The sequence below is a fragment of the Cnephaeus nilssonii genome, assembly GCF_951640355.1.
Source record: "Cnephaeus nilssonii genome assembly, chromosome: 3".
NCBI classification, from domain to species: domain Eukaryota; kingdom Metazoa; phylum Chordata; class Mammalia; order Chiroptera; family Vespertilionidae; genus Cnephaeus; species Cnephaeus nilssonii.
Window position 1 is genome coordinate 15,047,611 of NC_137074.1, and position 22,352 is coordinate 15,069,962.

Below are 22,352 nucleotides of genomic sequence, written 5' to 3' on the forward strand. Positions count from 1 at the left end.
GAACTAGGTCTCAAACAGATCTGACCACAAAAACAACCAAAAAAACCTGTGCCACTGAAAGTTCTGTTTATTCTACTTCCAGCTTATTGATGAGAATATTTTCAAAGGTAACTAGCTCACAATTATTACTGTTGTTGTTTAGTCTATTATTGCATATGACTTTATTTTTATTAGATATAAAAATAATAAAGTGTAAAAATTTTGTGTTTACTTCATCAATTTTATAAATATATTAGAGGCCCGGTGCACGAAATTCATACATTTGTGTGTGTGTGGGGAGGGTCCCTCAGCCCAGCCTATGGCCTCACGCAGTCCGGAAGTCCTCAGGAGATGTCTCCTCCTAAGGGGAGCAGGCCTAAGCCAGCAATCAGATATCCTTAGTGCTGCGGCGGCGGTGGGAGAGGCTCCCGCCACCACTGCTGTGTTTGCCAGCCGTGAGCCCGGCTTCTGGCTGAGCAGTGCTCCCCCTGTGGGAGTGCACTGATCACCAGGGGGCAGCTCCTGTGTTGAGTGTCTGCCCCCTGGTGGTCAGTGCACATCATAGCGACTGGTCATTTCGCTGTTCGGGCGATTTGCATATTAACCATTTATTACATAGGATTCACTTATGTTACTGTAACTACCATCCAGATGAAGATCTAGAATATAGCCATCAATCAGTAAGTCCATTGTTCCCACTCCCAACCAATGCCATGTTTTGACTTGTTTTCATAGTATACATGTCAAGTCAAGTATTTTTACAAAATTTGCATTTACTATCCATTTGTTAAAAATATTCAAAGAAAGGCATTGAGCATATCAAGAATAACTTGGAAAATTTTCTGCCAGGGTAGACAAGAACTAGTAGCTAACTGTGCTGACCACTGGCAAAGTGGATTAATAATGCAAGCGGGAGTAATCCTATTTCTAGAACATGATCAGGAACATGATGCTGGGCACATCATGTTTTCTCTTATGGAATCACATGTTAGTGTCAGATGTCTTTAATCTTGATTCCTTTAAAAAGATGTTTTGAGGAAGAATTGAATGCAAGTAAGAGTATATAAAATATATGGTTAAAATATGTGAAAGGCATAGTCCCTGGGTTTTAATAACTTATTTTTTAATACATGAGGCAATTCCAATGAATGCACAACTTTTAATACAAATGCCTTCTGAATAAGGTGACAGCAGTAATGCGACTGGGAATTCAGAGGAGAGGAAATTGTGTGTGTGTGTGTGTGTGTGTGTGTGTGTGTGTGTGTGTGTGTGTGTAATAAATAGAAGTATTTAGATATTTATTTATTTTTATTCTTTATTGGTTAAAGTATTACATATGTCTCCTTTTTCCCCCATTTACCTCTCCCTGGCCACTTCTACCCCCGAGCATATGCCCTCACCACCCTAGTGTCTGTGTCCATTGGTTATGCTTATATGCATGAATACAAACCCTTTGGTTGATCTCTTATCCCCCTCCTCCCCCACCCTTGCTGCCCTCTGAGGTATGATGGTTTATTAGATGATTCTCTGTCTCTGAGTCTATTTTTGTTCATCAGTTTATGTTGTTCATTATATTCCACAAATGAGTGAGATCATGTGATATTTATGTATTTATATATTTTAAATTTTGTACTAGTGTCCCCATTCTGTAGATTTTTAGGATTTATATGTGTACCGTATTAGAAATAAAATGTGACCGATAAAAATTCTCAAAAAAGAAAATGGAAACCTAGACCAAAAAGCAAGCTTATTCTAGCATTAATTCAAGCACGAGTGAGGGTGGTGGTACTGCTGAGCAAATATGAGGAAATGGGGAGCATGGTAGGAGTACATGGAACAAAGCTAGAAACAAGTGTCTGTTGCATCTACTTTGCTATGCTCTCATCTACTTGTATTATCTCACCAATTCCACCTCCCTGTCCAAATGCAACTTTCTCTCTATAACTTATAAGTGGTCTCACTTTAAATCTATGATCAAGAACCTCATCTGGTGCCATCTACAACACTGTCTTTTCTCTTCAAGTGCTATGGCTTTAACCCTTATCTGTCTGTGCACAATATCTCCAGAAATTATATCTTCCATACAAACCTTTCTAAACTTCAAAGTTGCATATTTAAGTGCTTACTGGACCTCTCCACTTAGATATCCCTACTTTGGCATATTTACAGTTGTATTCTTTTTCACCCCACAAAGAAAAACTCAATTGCTCCAGAATTTCTTAAGCTCAATTAATGGCAGCACAGAATTAATAATAAAGAAAAACAATAAATTTCACCATCTTAATATTTCATTCTTTCTCAGTCTCTTCATCCAATTCATCAGGAAATACACTTTTGTCTCCATCTTCAAAATGTACTCTTTAAATATACACCTATTACATCCATAGCTACTGCCTTTGCAATATTGATAATTTATGACTTTATTTTCCATTTCAAATTTCATGTCTCATTTAAGCTTTTTTATTTCCCAGTATAAATATTCATATCCTGATGACATTTTTCAAATACTTTGACTTGATTCCATAAAAATGCTCCTAATGCCCAATAAGGATTAAAAAAAAAATCCCTACTTAATATGTAAAACCAGACTTCCAAAGAAATAATTGTTGTTTTTGAGAATTTTTTTCACAGACAATTTAAAAATTACCTCTATAATAAATATATCTGTTTCTAGATTTAAATATATTATATAAACATACTAGCATTTTCTGACATTATCATGAATTTTTTTTGCTTTATCTTTCTAACGTATTTGACTTTTATATTATATCTGAAAAAGTATAGCAAAATAATGAGACACCATGTGGTCACCATTCAGTGTTTTGTCATTTGTTAATTTGTCTGTGTGTGTGCATGTGTCTGTGCATGTGTCTGTGCATGTGTGTGTGAAGCAAAACACATCTTCTACAGCTAAAGCCCCATCCAGCATTCCTTCCAATCCCATATTATATAGGAGCAACTTTAAAATTCATGTGTCTCTTTTCCATGAATATTTTATATTTCTATCATATATGCTTTTATTAAGAAAATATTTATAATATTTTAGTTTTTCTCTACTCTTTTTTATTTGAAGTACCAAAAGTAAAATGTGTGTGTATATATATATATATATATATATATATATATATATATATATATGTATGTATATATATATATATATAAATGTGTATATATATATATATATAATAAATTAAGATAATACATTTTGCCTTTATCTGGCCTCTGTTAGCATTGTGCTGCATTTCCCAAGGTAAATGTGTGCATTTTTGCATTCTATGCATGAAACTTATTTTTATAACTCTTTTTCCATTAGGCAAAGAGGTCAATATTGCCAAAAATAAATAATAATAAGTTAGACCTTAAAAGAAAGGCATGCATTGAATATGTATGAATTCATTCAACAAATATTGAGCAAGCACCAAATAGTGCTAGAAATATGATTTAGAGTATATTGGCATGTATTGAAACGTGTATGCATACACATATATATTTGCCATACTTTTGTTACTATAATTCTATCACTCAAAGGTATTAATTGATATACTTTATAATCTCATGAATAAAATATGATTATGCAATAATATTGAATTTTTATATTTAGAGCGGTTGGCCTAAAACACATTTTGTGACAGTTAAACAATATTGTGACATGTTTATGGCTCAACAATGAGAACCAATTTGAGGCTGATAGAAATGCAAAGTAGTCTGCAAGGACACATTATTCATATCGCATGTTGATATTTTCAGACTCTGTATAGTTGATTTTACATCCCAGAAAAACCAAGAGTTCATCTATCACCTGCTTAATTGTCAGTGGCAAACATTCAGGCCTAAGGAATATGGAAAGCACACCATTAGCAAAGAAAGAACAAACAGGCTGTTCCATGTAATGCCTTTTCACACGTCCTCTTCTCTTTGTGAATGTCAAGATAAAACTAAGCAAGGCAAGCAGTAAAGATAAGAAATGCAGTAGATGATGATGATGTTGGTGGTGATGATGAGGAGGATAAAGCAGAAAACCATAGATGCTGAAGATAATTATTCAGAATCTTGGGTTTTGATGCATACATTTCGCTACCTTTTAATTACATTTCTTGGCATTGATGGAAATTAAGTAAGTAAACAGCCTTTAGTGTGCCTAGAAGTCCCTCCTCCATATATGTGGGTATCATAATTTATTCATAATTTGAGTAGAGTTACCAAAAAGGTATTGCATATATGCATTCTGAAGTAAGTTTCAGATTCTAAGATGGAGGAGGAGGAGTGAATATTATAGCTTGAAAAAAAAACTTTTTAAAATGTAAGATTTAAAAATAATTCAAAAGAAGGATTTAGCAATTATGAATTAACACCTGCACTTTATCACTATAGTGATAAACTTATCACTTAAAGTTAGGTTAACTTTACTTTATTCAAATAGTTGGATAAAAGAAAAAGGAATTTTATGTATTCCATTTGAAAACATGCTCAGACTATTGTGGCTACTTACTTATTAGCAAAGGGATATGGGTGGTTTCATATATATAACACATAGACTGAGTCATCCAAAAAGCTACCTTCTAGAGTCACCAAACTCCAGGAAATCTTAGAGGAAACTTGTCCCTAAGCTCTCATTTAAAAAATAGACCCGGTGCCTAGAGTGCTAAGGGACATGTCAATATTCATGTATAGCTTGGCATAATTGAAGTTGAAAATATATTTACATACAATGTACTTAGTAATAGGAAGGAAAGAAATATATACAGCTAAATGTAATTAAAGACAAAATATTGTAATATATGTTTCAAAATTTAATATTTAATTAAGTATCAAGGATTAGAATCTAACCTTTATAATATTTGCATGTTAACTTGGTTTTGGTCATTGCCCTGGCTGAACTTTGCCCACACTGTCTACCTATGGAGAAAGGGCAAGAAGAACAGGAATGTTTTTCACCCATTAATAAGAGAGAATGAATATTGTCTGATAATTAAGAGAAGAGGATTTTCTCTGCTATTAAATAGTCTCTAAGCAGAAGTTAAAGCAGGAAAAACATTTAAATGTCTAATGTGCACAGATACAGGTCAGCACTATTATGCAAAGTATTTTCTAACTTTAAAAAAATATGTTTGCCCTACCCACTTTGGCTCAGTGGATAAAGCATCAGCCTGTGGACTGAAGGGTCCCAGGTTTGATTCCGGTCAAGGGCACATGCCAGGGTTGTGGGCTTGATCCCCGTAGGGGCCTGCAGGAAGCAGCCGATCAATGATTCTCTCTCATCATCATTGATGTTTCTATCTCTCGCTCCCTCTCCCTTCCTCTCTGAAATCAATAAAAATATATCTATCTATATCTATATATCTATATCTATATCTATATCTATATCTATATCTATATCTATATCTATATCTATATCTATATCTATATCTATATCTATATCTATATCTATATATCTATATCTATATCTATATCTATATCTATGTCTATATATATCTATATATGTTTATTTATTTATTTACTTATTTATTTGAGAGAGAGAGAGAGTTCAATTTGTTATTCCACTTTTTTATGCATTCATTATTTAATTCTTGCATGTGCCCTGACTGGAAACCCACAACCTTGGTGTATAGGGACAACACTCTAACCAACTGAGCTACCTGGCCAGTGAGTATTTTTTAACTTTAATTATTTTTCTTTTAATCCTTACCATAGGATATTGTTCCATTGATTTTTAGAGAGAGGGAAAGACGGAGAGAAATATCGATGTGAGAGAAACACATTAATTGGTTGCCTGGTCCAGGGAGGATCCTGCAACCAAGGTACATGCCCTTGACCAGAATCAAACCTGGGACCTTTTGGTCCACAGACCAATGCTCTATCCACTCAGCCAAACTGACTAGGGCTATTTTTAACTTTAAAGAAGTAAGTTTTAGAACCTACTAACTAGATTATGTCAACATTATTTCATTTTTCTTTTGAAAACTATGTATTGGTTTCTTTCTTTTTGAAAAAAAACAACTAACAATTTGAAAAAATTATAATTTTCCTGTTTATTTCTTACTGACCCTCTCTCTGAATTACCAGGACTTGTTTACTTATTCAACCAGTAGCAGTAGACAAGAGTGGGCCTCCATCAAAGGGGTAGAAAATAGATTTGATTAAATCTTTTTATAGAAAGCCAGCTCTCTAACTATTGGGGTGAATGGACTGACACCCACTTTCTTCACCAACCAAATGAATCACCCCTTTTTCCTGGATAATAATGAGTAAGTTAAGGGTGAGAGGCCAGGAGAAAGTTAAATATTGTGCAATCATCAGTTTCATATGTCCATTATAGGCTTATACTTAGGATAAATATTATAAATTATAATAAGTCAGCTCTTACTTAACACCATTAATAAGTTCTTGGAAACTGTGACTTTAAGCAAAATGCCTTATAAGGAAACCAGCTTTACCAGAGGCTAATTGATATAAAAACTTGGGTTCCCATAGCATATTTCTTTTCACAAAAACATCACCAAGGTCTAAATAAAGAGCCAAAAGACTTCTAATATTGGACACTGAAATAAATGTGAGCTAAACATACTTTAAAGGAAGAGGAATAAAAACAAGTAAGATCATAATTTTCCAATGGGCTTATTCCATTCAGAGTCTTAGGAGGTAGGAGCCTCTCCCAGCAGCTCAGGGCACAAGAAGGAAACTCACCCTGGACAGGACACCCTTCCATTGCAGGGCACACACACAAAACCATGCTCTCTCAGACTGGGGCAATTTAGTTAGACACACCCATTGACCTAATTTGCACATCTTTGGGATGGGGGGGGGTGGGGAGGGAAACAGAATACTACCAGGAAAAACTCACAAAGGTATGAGAAGAATGTGAAAACTCCACACAGACAGTGGCCTTGGCCAGGAACTGTTTTTTTGTTGTTGTTTTTTTTTTTTTAATTTATTTGTTTGTTTGTTTTTTCTCATCAATAATATAATGAAATGATATTTAACAAAATGATGCTATTCAAAGACCTGCTGCACTACATCCCAATCTTCAGGAAAGGAGATACCAAATATTGAAGTAATAATGGGACAATTACTCTAATTTCCCATGCAAGTAAAGATATGCTCAAGGTGGTACAGTAAAGGTTTCTACCGTCTATGGAGCCAGATGTTTAAGGTGGATTCAGAAAAGGTGGAGGCATTTAGACTTAACTGCCACCATTTATTAGATACTGGAGTGTTCCAATGAATTTCAGAAAATGATTCTCTGTGTTTTACAGACTACAGTAAAGCCTTTTTTTTTTTTTTTTTTTTTTTTTTTTGGATCAAGCTTTTAAGGATCAAAAAAAAGGAGTTGGCATGCCTCAGCACTTGATTGTCCTGATGAGTAACCTGTATTGTGGACAGGAAGCCATTGTCAGGACAGAATATGGAGAGACAGATGGTTTCCATTAGACAAGAGTATCAGACAAGGGTACATTTTATCTCCCTACTAGAGGCCCAGTGCATGAATTTCATGCACTGGAGGGGGGCGTCCTTCAGCCCAGCCTGCCCCCTCTCACGGTTTGGGAGCCCTCAGGGGTGGGAGGCGACCCGGCAATCAGGGGAAGGCGACACCCCCATCACACCTCTGCTGCTGCCACTGCTGGCAGCGCAAGCCTCTGCCAGCCCTGGTTACCTGAGCCTTGGGTGGCTCTGGGATGCTGGGCAGCCGCCATCCAAGGCTTGTCTGCGCCTTGGGCTGGCCCTGGGCGGCTGGGGGGCTGAGGGGACTGGGGGACTCTGGAGGCAGGCGCGCACAGTGGCTGGACCCACCTGGGGCAGGCCCAGCCGTGCCACATGCTTGCTGCCCTGGTGGGGCTGAGGGTACTGGGTGCTGTCATCTTGTGGCTATGGACGCCACCATCTTTGAGGGTGTGACAGTCAATTAGCATATTCCCTCTTTATTAGATAGGATGTGTTTAATCTGTACACAGACCATGTCATACAAAAAATTGAGTTAGACTCAGAGGAAGAAGGAGCTGAATTTTGTGGAAGAAATACCAATAATTTGATATATGAAAATGGCACCATTTTACTGGCAGAAAGGAGCAATGATGTGAAACAACTTCTGATGAGAGTGAGAAGAAGGTGCCAAAGCAGGGCTACATTTGAACACCACAAAGACAAAAATCATGACTACAAAAGAAATACACAACTTTAACAGACAATAAAGACACAGACATTGCTAAAGATTTTGCTTACCTTGGTTCACTCATCAATTCAAATGCAGTCAGCAGCCAGGAAATCATAGAGAAGGACAAGACTCAGAAGGGAAGCAATGGAAGAATTAGGAAAGATCAGAAAGCACAAAGATGTGTCCTTAGAGACCAATGCTAAAATCATTCACATCCTTGTGTTCCCAATCACTATGTAGAGATGTGAAAGTTGGACAGTGACAAAGGCTGATAGGGGGGAAAAATGATTCATTTGAAATATGGTGCTGGAATGTGCGTAAATCAAAGGCTATCAGATGAGTGATACAGGTACTCTCCGATGACAGAAAGACAAACAAGTGGGTCCCAGAGCAAAGTAAGCTTGAAACATCAGTGGAGGCAAAAATGACAAAACTGAATCTGTCTTACTTCAGACACACCATGAGAAGGAAGGGCTCTTTGGAAAAGACAATCATGCTGGGAAATATAGAAGGCAGCAGGAAAAGAGAAAGTCCAATTAAGAGATGGATTGGCTCCACAAAGAAGCCATTGGCATGAGCCTATGGGAGCTGAGCAGGGCTGTTAGGACAGGACACTGAACATCACTCATTCATATGGTTGGCAGGAGTCAGAGCCAACTCAACGTCACATAACACCCAACACGATTCCTGAAGAATGTCTCCAATTTTAATGTCTACTTCCGTTACCTACCATTATGCACCTTAAAAATGAGATTAATAAAAAAAATCTCCCTCTACTTTTCAAAGACATGCAAGCTGAAGCATGGAGATTTAGTTTAGTAAACAGAATTCATTTTAAATCTGAAACTCATTTAACTTTAGTCAGTTCAAATTTATTTTAATTATTTTGAAAATAATTTTCCCTGCTTGCATCTCCACAGCCAAATTGATCTAATGTATAGTTAGCTGTATAGTTCAGAAAGACACTAGAATATTTACTATATAAAATAACAATAATTGGAGATATCATCGATTAACATGCACAAATTATTAAAGTAAAATTTTGGACCTTTAAGCATTATTACTACAAATAGAACTGCTGTACATCAGTGTGTGAGTAAAATGTAAATGAGCTAAATAAAATTAATTACAAAAGAAAAATTCTAAATATGCACAGTTAGCTTGAACGCATTCCTTCCAGCTCAGAATGATTTTTGCATCGAAAGGGCACAAATAATATTTCATTCCTCTGGGCATATTGATATGAAATCCTCCCTACTTAATTCTCAAAGGAAATGTGCCCTTGTTAGTGAATAATTTGCATTCTCTTTTTTGATTTACCTCAATAAACTGCAAACTAATGGGTTACTATCAACAGAAGAAACTCATCTAAAGCAGGCATATGAAATAGTTCTAAGTATTCTTTGAACTTAAAATGCTTAAAATGGTGATTGTGTGTAAATCAAGGGCTATCAGGTGAGTGATACTCCTAAACAAGTTCGGAAATATTTAACTGCCGCGGATAATAATTTATAAAGTAGGTATGTAGGCATTCGCCTGATAGATCTGAGAGGCATGTTAATGGAGTACAATGAAGACAGATAGCTCCCTTCTGGTAACACTGAGCAGACAGCCGCCTGGTAAAACACTTCTCCGCCAACGCACATCAATCTCGCCATGATGGCTGCTCAGATTAGACAGAAGGGCACACTCCTGTGAATCTTAAAAGGCCATTTCTGTCTCTTGTGAAGTTGTTTAACTTTGTTTTCATTTTACAGAAACTGGCTGAGCTCTAAGACACAGGATTTGGCAGATAGACTTTTATAAAATACCCAGGAAAGGGAGATTTTTACTGAAACATACATTACACATTTCACAGGATAACCTAAACTTGGCTTTAACTTGAGATACTATAATATGGAATTTGTTATTTATTACTTTTTTTCACGTAATATTCATTGATAGATTCATATTTTTGTAACATTATTTGACTTGTGACAATTTAGAATGACACCTGACAGTAAGAAGGCAGACTTTACATGGCACATGTTTCATTGTGGGTTTTTTTATTGTTTTGTTTGTTTTTGTATGATTTTATTTATTTATTCATTAAGTATATTTTTTATTGATTTCAGAGAAGAAGTGTGAAGGAGAGAGATAGAATATTCCATGATGAGAGGCAGCTGTGAATCATTGATCAGCTGCCTCCTGCATACCTCCTACTGGGGATGGAGCCCACAACCTGGGCATGTGCCCTTGATCTGAATCAAACTTGGGCCCCTTCAGTCCACAGGCCAATGCTCTATCCACTGAGCCAAACCAGCTAGGGCTATTTTTTTAAAATAGTATTATAGACGTCTCCCATTTAAAACCTAATTTACATGGTTTATTAGCCACTCAAAATTATTAAGATACCCTAAGGAAAATATCAAATCACTGTTCCTGGATAGTCAATAAGAGAATGATTTGATATGCTGAAAGCAACTTCCTATAAGCATTGCTGTCGTTCTTTATTCAGTATCATCCCCAACAGTGACATATACAAAATGTGGTTTCCTGTATTTTCCAAAAAATATCTGTTTCCTGTGTTTGTAAACCTGCAGCAATGTAAAGCCAAAGTAAACAATATCAATGTTCAAACTATGTCAATAAATGTATATCTAAGAGCTAGTGCAATCTATTATTAAAGATACCATCAGCAGGATACCAGACAGTGCTGCTCAGAATTCATCTTATATTTTTTGTTGGTTGGTTTTGACTACTGAACACAATTGGTCAAACTAAGCCTGTATAACCACAGTCTTTTAAAAAATATTGCCACAAAATTTAAACATTCATCAATTTTGTGAATCTCTCAAATACGGGAAGGTTGCCAGTTGAATGATTATTGCTGAAAAATGAGAAGATGACCTTCAGAAGATGATTTTTGTGCCTCACAACATCTTATCACCTATCAGTACCTAGTGCCATTTTCTAGCCTCAGCCTTCACCACACACCCCTGTGTGCACTGCCTTCTTTATCTGCCAAGTTCAGACCTGTCTCAGTTCTCAGTGCACGTGAGGCTTAATTCTGTAAGCACTTAAACTACCCATCTTTCCCCTTCTTAGGCAGGTCATCATTGCAACTTCCTTCTACTATCCTGACTTAGGACACAGGATTCCAAGATGACCAGTAACCTAAAAATGAAATACAACTGTAGAAAAGCAGATGCTGAATACTGTCCCAAAAGCCTCAGTCCGGCCCCACGTCAGCTCCTACTCTTATATTTGGATTCTTTAATCCCCAACAGAGACCCCAGGAAGTACTATTTTCTTACTTGTGTCACCAGTCTTGAGGTTGCTACCTTGATTTTCTTTATAGGTGTCTAAGTTAGTGCTTTAGTTTCTTGTGAATGTGAGAGCCCGCATTCACAATTGCTAGAACCATAGCATGGTACCTGTCAGTGTCTGCCTGGGGACAATCTCCACATTTCAAATACTCTATGACCAGACCTGCTCATCACCCATCCCTACGTCCTCCCATCTGAGGGAATGCTCTCCAGAGTCAATCATCAGTATCTGAACCAGAGCATGTGTGCTTCTTCCCATCCAACATCCACCTGAGTGTGTATTTTGTATGATTCGTGGGATAATTTGTTTGATGGCTACTTTCTCCATGAGCCTAAGGAGTTGTCTCTTTGTCTGTTCCTCATGTTTTCCCCAAAACTTAGTACAGTACTTAGCAAATGGTAGGTGTGGTGAAATAAGAATCATTAAGTCAAGGGGAAAAACAAACTCTTTTCCTTCTACCCACCCCAATACTCAGAAGAATAAGAGGGATAAGTGGAGATCTTAATCCCAAAGGGAAGGATGAAGGGTAAATTCATACTTTAAGACACTAATTGGTCCATATTGTCTAAAAGCTGAGTTTAAAATAGAATTAAAAAATAAAAACCGCCCTAACCGGTTTGGCTCAGTGGATAGAGCATAGGCCTGGGGACTGAAGGGTCCTGGGTTCGATTCCGGTCAAGGGCATGTACCTGGGTTGCAGGCTCATCCCCAGTAGGGGGCGTGCAAGAGGCAGCTGATCAATGCTTCTCTCTCATCAATGTTTCTAACTCTCTATCCCTCTCCCTTCCTCTCTGTAAAAAATCAATAAAATTTATTTTTAAAAATAAAATAAAAAATAATAAAAACCCCACTTCAATTTAGATATAGAAATTTACAAAAGTGTAAATATACCACAGCTTTTTTTTTTGCATCCACTCATCTACTGATAGGCACTTGAGCTGCTTCCAAATCTTGGCTATTGTAAATAACACTGCAATGAATATAGGGGTGCAAACATTCTTTTGAATTCGTATTTCCAGTTTCTTTGCATATGTCCCACAAGTAGAACTACTGGGTCATAAAAAGCCATGGTACAATTGCATAGTAGAATACTACTCAGCCATAAAAAAGAAGGAAATTTTACCTTTTGAAAAAGCATGGATCAGCCTGGAGAGTTTTATGTTAAGTGAAATAAGCCAAGTCTGAAAAAGACAAGTACCATATGATTTCACTAAGTTGTAAAATCCAATGAACAAAATAGACAAAGTGGAGCAAGACTTATGGAAGTAGAAGAGAGTAAAGGGAGAATTAATGGTGATGGAAGGGACTTGATATGGGGTGGTAAACATACAATATACAGATGATGTGTTGTAGAATTATATACCTAAAACTTATATAATTTTATTAATTAATATCATCCCAATAAATTCAATTAAAAGAAAAGACAAGTTACAAGAAAAAATTGCTTCCCTTTTAACAATAAGTAAAATCTGGATAATATGAAAAATCATATATGGAAGACAATAGTAGGAAAGAATATGATGAAATTTATACATAAACCAATGTTGATGCTATCAATAATAATAAAAGCATAATATTCGACTTAGACCAGATGTCTTTCCGGACGTCCTTCCTTCCGAAAAAAGCCGTAGTGGGCGGGGGCCAGGGTGAAGGCCCTTGCACGAATTTCGTGCATCAGGCCTCTAGTATCCTCTCTAATAAAATGGTAATATGCAAATTAACCATCACTCCGCTACATAAGCCACACCCACCAGCCAAGCCACGCCTGCCAGCCAATCAGGGCGAGTATGCAAATTAACCCCAATCCAAGATGGCTACAGCCACCGAGAGCAAGGTTTCCCAGGTAACAGAGGAAGCCAAGCTTTCCATAGCCGTTGCAGGCCTAAGCCTCCACTCAAGCTACAAAGTTTCAATTATAGAAGGTAAACAAATTCAAACAAATGGTGGCAGAATGGAGCTTGAGAGAGCAGGCCAGGGTTGCCAGCGGCAACAGGGGAAGCAAAGCTTTCTGCACACCCTGGCCGGGCTCACCCGCTTAAGGCTACAAAGTTTCAATTGTAGAAGGTGAATTAACTGCCACAGAAATGGCTGCCACCCCGGAGGGAGCAGCAGGCTTGGTTCCACCCCAGGCTACAAAGTTTCAATTGTAGAAGGAAAATAAATTCCAGATACCAGGGCCTCCCCATGGGTTGCCAGGGGGCGTGGCCGGCCTGCAAACCACCACAGGCCCCTCGCTCAGGCCGCCCCACGCCCCAAGGGAACCCCACCCTGATCCGGGACACCCTTCAGGGCAAACCAGCTGGCCCCCACCCGTGCACCAGGCCTCTATCCTATCTAATAAAAGAGTAATATGCAGATTGATCATCACTGAAACACACAATATAGCTGCCCCATGTGGTCAAAGATCCTGCACCCATGTGGACACAAGATGGCCACTACAAGATGGCCAGCAGGAGAGGGCAGTTGGGAGGCACCCGGCCTGCAAGGGAGGGCAGTTGAGAGGGACCAGGTTTGCAAGGGAGGGCAGTTGGAGGTGATCAACCCTGCAGGAGAGGGCAGTTAGGGGTTACCAGGCTGGCAGAGGAGGGAAGTTGGGGCAAACAGGCTGGCAGGGGAGCAGTTAAGCATCAACCAGGCTGGCAGCGGAGTGGTTAGGGGGTGATCAGGATGGCAGGCAGAAGTGGTTAGGGGCAATCAGGAAGGCAGCCAGGCAAGCAGTTGGGAGCCAGCAGTCCTGGATTGTGAGAGGGATGTCCAACTGCCCGTTTAGGCCCGATCCCACCAGGATCGGGCCTAAACGGGCAGCCGGACATCCCTCCAGGAGTCCCAGATTGGAGAGGGTACAGGCTGGGCTGAGGGACAACCCCCCGCCGTGCACGAATTTTGTGCACCGGGCTTCTAGTATAATAATAAAAGTGTAATATGCTAATTAGACCAGATGTCCTTCAGGATAACCTTAAGGATGAAGCCAGGGCTACAAGGGAAGTTCGGGTCCTGGGTGGCTGCTGGAAGCTGGAGGGAAGCCTGGGTCCCGGGTGCTGGAGGGAAGCCCAGGTCCCAGGTACCAGAGGGAAGCTGGTTCTAGCAGCCAGGGGAAGGAAGGCCTACTCTGGCACACATTTCATGCATCGGGCCTCTAATAAATTAATAAAAATGCCAATTTCTACTCTAAATCTAAGTCATTTTCATAATTAGAATTAGTATTGTATTGTTTACAAATGTATATTTAGCTTTTTAACTTAGCAAAAAAATAAGTAATTTTGCTAGTAATTGTGTTATTGAAAATATAATTTCAATTACTTCCTGAGGTTCATTTTAATCAATCGTATATAATAAAAGGCTAATATGCAAATTGACCATATGGTAGAACGACCACACTGACCACCACGGGGCAGATGTTCAACGCAGGACTGCCCCCTGGTGGTCAGTGTGCTTCCACAGGGGGAGCGCTGCTCATCCAGAAGCTGGGCTCAAGGCTGGCAAGAGCAGAGTGGTGGCAGGAGCCTCTCCCACCTCTGCGGCAGCACTAAGTTATGTCCGACTGCTGGCTTAGGCCCACTCCCTGTGGACTGGAAATATTAATTCAAAAGAATATTTGCACCCCTATATTCATTGCAGTGTTATTTACAATAGCCAAGATTTGGAAGAAACATGCAAATTAACCATCACTCCGCTACACCCATAGCCAATCAGGAGCGAGTGCTGCCGGACTGCGAGGGGGCAGAGGCCAGGCTGAGGGACCAACCCCCACCCCCCGGAGTGCACAAATTTTGTGCACTGGGCTTCTAGTTTTATATAATTACCTAAACAACCAGATATGTTTTATATCTAGATTACATTATTTTTCCATGATTACTGGTAATACTGCAGTGAACATTTTGCCTGTGTAGGCTTACTTCCTTTATCTAGATACTAGAAGTAGAAAGAGCGGGTCTATATATACAAACATTTTAAAGCACCTTGAGATAAACTGTGAAAGTATTTCTATTAGAATTTTACCAATTTGTAATTATTTTCTATGTGGTGTGATTATTTCACTCACCTAACCCAATTATCTGTGTGTCTGATAACACTGATTCTATGTCTTGGCAAAATAAAAATAAAAATTCCTAAAAATCAGGTCAGTGGATTTTTGAAATAATAAACTATCATGTACATGCAAAAAAAAATAAATAAATAAAATGCTCCATATTTCTTAAGCATATTGAAAGTCTCTAAACAATGGAAACATTTTTATCATCAAATTTTACTATAAAAATCATAGTTTTTATATTTTTAGTATTGAGATTAGTGATTAAATATGGGATATGAATATATTTTTTATATTTCAGGCAAAGCTACCTATAAAATATACAAAACATCTGGTGATATAAGAAGTTATATAAATTATTTGTCTAATCTTCGTAATTTTGTACTTCTAGAAAGCTTAGCATTCTAAGATAACTCTTGTGGATGTAAAATGATCAGTGCATGTCTATTTGAGGGAAAGGCATGGCCTATAGCAATTACCTCGTTAAAGTGCACATTCCAGCTTTCATTATCTCCATCTGATCTTGCCTCTTACTTAATAGAATTTTACTTACATTATCTAAACGAGATCATCAAGCATTCTATACTGCATAGATTCCGTCTTTTGATGACTTTTGCATTCTTTTGATCACAGACTTTAAGACTATTACACTTTTGAAAACATGGTTTTTAACACCTAAAGATTAGTCTGAAAGTGATCTGACTGTAACAAACAAGTTTCCAAATAATTGCTGGATTTATAATCATTTAATTAAAAACGTTATAAAGTATTTTATGCCTTCTTTCTTATACTTTTCATTTTTCTTTACAAGCGCATTTACTTTTACTCAAATCCCACACAATCAATTAAATTCCTCCTTTAAAATGTCCATGCACATGCTTAACATAAAACATTACATTTTAATCACAATGAGTTAGTCTCTGAGGTACAATTCTTTTATTGAAGACAGAACAAAAACTATTTTCCTAGGCATAACTAATTCTCTGTAGAGCTTATTTTTGCATGCTTTATTACAGTTGTCAAAGACTATGAGCCACCTGAATTGGACTGCTGTTGTTACCTAGCATGATATTACCTTAGGGGCTGTAATTAATTCAGATCTGTGTAAGCTATCCCCACAGTTGATTTAAAAAACCATGCAAATATATTGTTCTCCTTTTTAGTCATATGTAAAAATAAGAAAGAATTGCCTGTTTTTCACTTTGTATATCTGTAAATATATATGTCTATATAACTACATAATGCAGAAAATAAAATCCTACTATAAATTTTTATTAATATACTATCAAACCAAGTGAAATGACATATTTTGAATACTAGACCATTCTTTTGTGTGCTACATTTACACTAATAAAAGAGAAACATGCAAATTAACCATCACTCCACTACACCCACAGCCAATCAGGAGCAAGTATGCAAATTAACCCAACCAAGATGGTGGTGTCCATGGAGCTGGAGCAAGCAGGAGGCTTGGGTTGCACCCGGCAATGGAGGAAGCCAAGCTTCCTGCCCGCCTTGGCCAGCCCTGGCCTCCGCTCAAGGCTACAAAGTTTCAATTATAGAAGATAAATAAATCCCAGATACCTCCTTCCAGCCAGCTCTGGCCTCTGCTCAAGGAGGCACTGAAAAAAAAAGAAAGAAAAGAAAAAAAGGAAGGGCTGGGAGTCTGGATCGCTGGGGGGCATGGCCAGCCTGAAAATAGCCCTTAGCTCCTCACCCAGGCTGGCCACACTCCCATGGAGTGAGGGTCCCCACTGGGGGGGCTTGGCCAGCTTGCAAACAGCCATCAGCCCCTCACCCTGTCAGTGGGGGTCAGTTGGAGGTGATCAGGACAGTGGGGGGGGCAGTTTGGAGTGAGCTGGCCAGCAGGGAGGCAGTTGGGGGAGAGCAGGCCAGTGGGGAGGGAAGATGGGGGCAAGCAGGCCAGCAGGGAGGGGCAGTTGGGGGTGAGCAGGCCGACAGGGGAGGCAGTTGGGGGAGAGCACTCTGGCATGGGGGGCATTTGGGAGTAAGCAGGCCAGCGGTGGGGGGCAGTTGGGGGTCAGCAGGCTGGCAGGCAGAGTGGTTAGGGGCAATCAGGCAGGCAAGCAGGCAGGTGAGTGGTTAGGAGCCAGCAGTCTTGGATTGCGAGAGGGATGTCCAACTGCCAGTTTAGGCCTAATCCCTGTAAACCAACAGTAGGACATCCTTCGAGGGGTCCCAGATTGGAGAGGGTGCAGGCCGGGCTGAGGGACACCCCCCCCATGTACAATTTTTGTGCACCGGGCCTCTAGTATAGTATAAAATCATACTTCCAGTTTTATTCTTGCCAAAATTTACAGGTCTCTAAAATATATATTTTTAAAAGGATATATTTCTCAAGTTGAGAAATCTATGGGACAATAAAAACATAATTCAGACACATACACATTTTGCTAAAAGAAACTATTTGCAACATAAAAAACCCTCTAAATATACTAAATTCTTAGGAATGCTACCTGTAGTACTTAAATATATGAGATAAGTAAATTAAAATTGCTTAGAATACATCAATGATATATTTGATAGAATTAGTGGTTCCCACCCCCCCAGTAGAAATTAAGCTCTATAAAATGACTATTATCTTTAGATTTTTATAACACTCAAGAAAAATATAGCTAGCTGTAAACTTTCATAATTGGAATATAATATTTAGCAAAGTTTACACTGAATTTTTGAACTCTTACTTCCCGAGCAACTTCAATGTTATGAAGATAGAAGAAACACCACTGGCTGCTCTTGCCATGATGCACTCACCAAGAATCAGCAGTTCCAGAAGCTGTAGGAAGGCAACCTTGAGCATGGCTCTGACCTCAAATTGCAGTGCCTTTTTGAATGGGGACAAGGAAAGCTTCAGCTCAATACTCAGTACCAACATTGGCCTATATTGGTGGGTTACTCCAAGGACCTTATGATGGAAGGTTTTTGCAGAAGCTGGTGAACCTGGCCAAATACAGGGATGTGAAGGCCACCTGGGAGCTCATGTTCAATGGTGAAAAGGGACCAATGGCCAGCATGCCTTCTACCAATTTTTATATCACCGAGAATCGGGCAGTGCTTCATGTGGCCTTGTGGAATGGGTCATACACACCCATTCTGGTGGATGGCAAGGATGAGATGCCAGAGGTCAACAGGGTCATGGAGAAGATGAAGTTCTGCTGCAAATACATCGGAGGTGGTGACTGGGAGGGATACTCAGGCAAGCCCATCACAGACGTCAATATCATCGGCATCGATGGCTCTGACCTGGGGCCCCTCATGGTAACTGAAACCCTTAAGCTGTACTCTTCAAAAGGTCCCTGGGTCTGGTTTATCTCAATCATTGATGGGCCTCACATTTCCCAAACCCTGGCCACATGAACTCTTGAGTCCTCCCTGTTCCTCATCACTTCCAAGACCTTTACCACCAGGAGACCATCAGGAAGGCAGAGACGGGGAAGGAGTGGCTTCTCCTTTGGCCAAGGATCCTTCTGCTATTGCAAAGCACTTTGTTGCCCTGTCTACCAACATAACTAAAGTGAAGGAGTTTGGAATTGACCCTCACAACATGTTGAAATTCTGGAATTGGGTAGGAGGATGCTGCTAGATGTGGTCAGCCATTGGATGCTCCATTGGCCTCCAGGTAGAATTTGACAACTTCAAGCAGCTGCTCTTGGGGGCTCACTGCATGAACTAGCACTTCTGCATGACACCCCTAGAGAAGAACACCCCCATCCTGCTAGCTTTGCTGGGTATCTGGTACTTCAATGGCCTTTGGTGTGAGATGCATGCCATACTGCCCTATAACCAGTGCCTGCACTGCTTTGCTATCTACTTCCAGCAGAGTGACATGGAGTCCAATGGTAAGTGCATAACCAAATTCTGCATGATGTGGATTATCTGACAGGCCCCATGGTGTGTGGGGAGCCAGGGACCAATGGCCAGCATGCCTTCTACCAAACCATCCACCAAGGCACCAAGATGATATCCTGTGACTTCCTCATCCTAGTCTAGACCCAACAACCAGTAAGGAAGGGTCTGCATCACAAGATTCTCCTGGGCAACTTCTTGGCCCAGATTGAGGCCCTGATGAGGAGGGCATTGACATAGGAGGCTCAGAAGGAGCTCCAGGCTTCAGGAAAGAGTTCAGAATACTTATAGAAGCATTTGTAGCACCAGGTCTTTGAAGGAATTCATCCAACCAGCTCTATTGTGTTCACCAAGCTCAAACCATTCATTTCTGGAGCCTTGATTGCCACGTATGAACACAAGATCTTCATTCGGGGCATCATCTGGGACATCAAAAGCTTTGACCCATGGGAAGTGGAGCTGAGAAAGAAGCTGGCTAATAAAATTGAGTCTGACCTTGATGGAAGCAACCCAGTGATCTCTCATGAGTCTCCCATCAATGGGCTGTTCAACTTCATCAAGCGGAGTGTGACACTAGAAGCCAATAAACTCATGCTGGGTTGCAGTCCTGTTGTGACTGTTCTTTTTGTCCCTCCTCACCAGAGTCTGCACTGCATGGTCCTGCCCAGAGCACCCTCTGGTCACCGACTTAGACCACAGCTCTTGGAGGATGCTGGTCTGGAAATGTCACTCCCCGCCTCCCCATGTCCATGCTCTTCAGTTTTACACTTAGCTGAAGGGTGTGCATTCCTATATTAATTAAGAGAAAAACACTAAACCACAGAGTTTGATTTAATTCACTCCTTGGATATGATCCCGTAGGAATAAATTACAGAAAAAGAACTGTAATTATATAATTACAAAAATCAAAAGATGCAGTTTTCATAAGACAAGAGCTGATTTTAAGTTTAAAAACATGCCATCTATTGCCCATAAGACTTTTGTCACATTTTGGATAAGTTTAAAAAATAGCACTTGGAATTGTTTTTACTTGTTTTGTGCTGCTATAACTAAATACTATAGAGTGGATAATATAAACTACATAAACTTATTTTTTAAATATATTTTATTTATTTTTTTATGAAAATACTTAACATAGTTGTAATTACAACCCTAGAAGAGGAGGAGAAATAAAACCTTCAGGGAAAGTTTTGTAAGAGATATTAGCCAGCATGTACCTCAGATTATTGAAAAATGTAAATTTTTATAGTGAAGAAAATCAGAGAAGCATTAAGAAAATCACATGAAGAACATGTAATTTCTGGAACTCCAAAATAAAGACAGTATTTTGAGGGGGCAGAGAAAAATAGCCCAACTGTATATGGGAAAGAGAAATTTGAATAACTACTTAATTTTTATCAGAAATGGTAGATACCAGAAGACAGGGCAATGATACCTATAAACTACTAAAAATGCAAGAAATAAATAAAAACAAATAAAAACAAAACAGAAGTCTATGTTCAGTGAATATACCTTTCAAGAATATAGCTTAGCCTGCCGGTTTGGCTCAGTGGTTGAGCTTCGACCTATGAACCCGGAGGTCACAGTTCAATTCCCTATTGGAGCACATGCCTGGGTTGTGGGCTCAATACCCAGTAAGGGTGTGGGGAGATGGGGGGCTTGCAGGAGGCAGCTGATAGATGATTCTCCCTCATCAATGATGTTTCTGTCTCTCTCTCTCCTTTCCCTTCCTCTCTGAAGTCAATAAAAAAAATATAAAAAAGAAGAATGCAGCTTAAATAAAGACATATCAAATATAAAAGGAAAACCACTTAATAAAATATATTAAAAGAAGTACCACAAGCAAAAAGCTAATTAACAAAATTAATACTTGAATTTTCAGGAAGACTGGATAAGACAGAAAATGTGAAATGTTTGAATAAATTTAAAATACTATGTTTTTCCTATATGTCTCTTTAAAATATATGTGACTGTTTAAAGTGGGGTTTGTTGTGGGTGGAGGTTTAACAGATATAATGACATAAAGAACAGCACACATGGTAAGTAGCCCTACACATTGTATATTTTCTATATTTTTACATTAAGTTGAACAGTATTAACTGTAAGTAGACTGAATAGTTCTAAATGTATAATATCCAGAGCAATAACTGAAATGATACAAATAGATGAATGCAAAAATACCAGGAAATAAAATATAATTCTAGTTAAATATTCAAGTATTCAAATGAGGCCAGATAGGATGAAAAAAACAAAACAAAACTAAAAGCAGAGAGGACTAAATTAGTAAATAAATAAATAAATAAATATGCTAGACATAATAAAGTCTAATAAATTATTACTTTAAACAGTCTAATAAATTAATAGGACTAAACAGTCTTATTAAACAACAAAGTGATTAAAAAATTAATAAAAATTAAAAAACCTAATACAGTACTGGGTCCACAGAGATGAAATCAGAGGATTATTGTATAAAAGTTATCCTTGGACATCCACTAGCCAAATATTATAGTTGGTTTTGAGCAAAGAACTCCTTTTAGGTTTAATTTGTTAATGGAGAATAAATTCTTAATATACTGCCAAATTTTAGTCAAAAGTAACATAATTTCTTGGGTTTTTTTTTTTTACATCATAAACTTATATGGAAGTTGTAAGAAAAGAATGTGGTAATGTGGTATCTGGATTAGAGCCTGCAGTGGCTGAATCATTTTAAAAGGTATTTATGGTTAAAGTGCCAGATTGGAAAATGTTTATTACATGCCATTATTTTACACATGTATGTTAAATAATTTTAAAATAGTTTTAATATCTAAATAATGATGTAATATTTCAATGGGTTGTCAAGTTTACATTCTAAGCATTGAAGTTCAGCACAAAGATAATCCCTGTGATTTATTAAAATTATTTCAGCCAGTCAGAGAAAGATAAATATCACATGATCTCACTCATTTGTGGAATATAATGAACAACATAAACTGATGAACAAAAACAGATCCAGAGACAGAGAAGCATCAATCAAAC

The 22,352-nt window shown here is 38.5% G+C and overlaps 1 pseudogene across 1 annotated transcript; it reads left to right on the forward strand.

Moving 5' to 3' along the window:
• The first annotated feature begins 18,320 nt into the window (after positions 1-18,320).
• On the forward strand, positions 18,321-20,132 carry LOC307097269 (glucose-6-phosphate isomerase-like; annotated as a pseudogene). The gene has a single exon. The product of its transcript is annotated as a glucose-6-phosphate isomerase-like (transcript).
• The last annotated feature ends 2,220 nt before the right edge of the window (positions 20,133-22,352 follow it).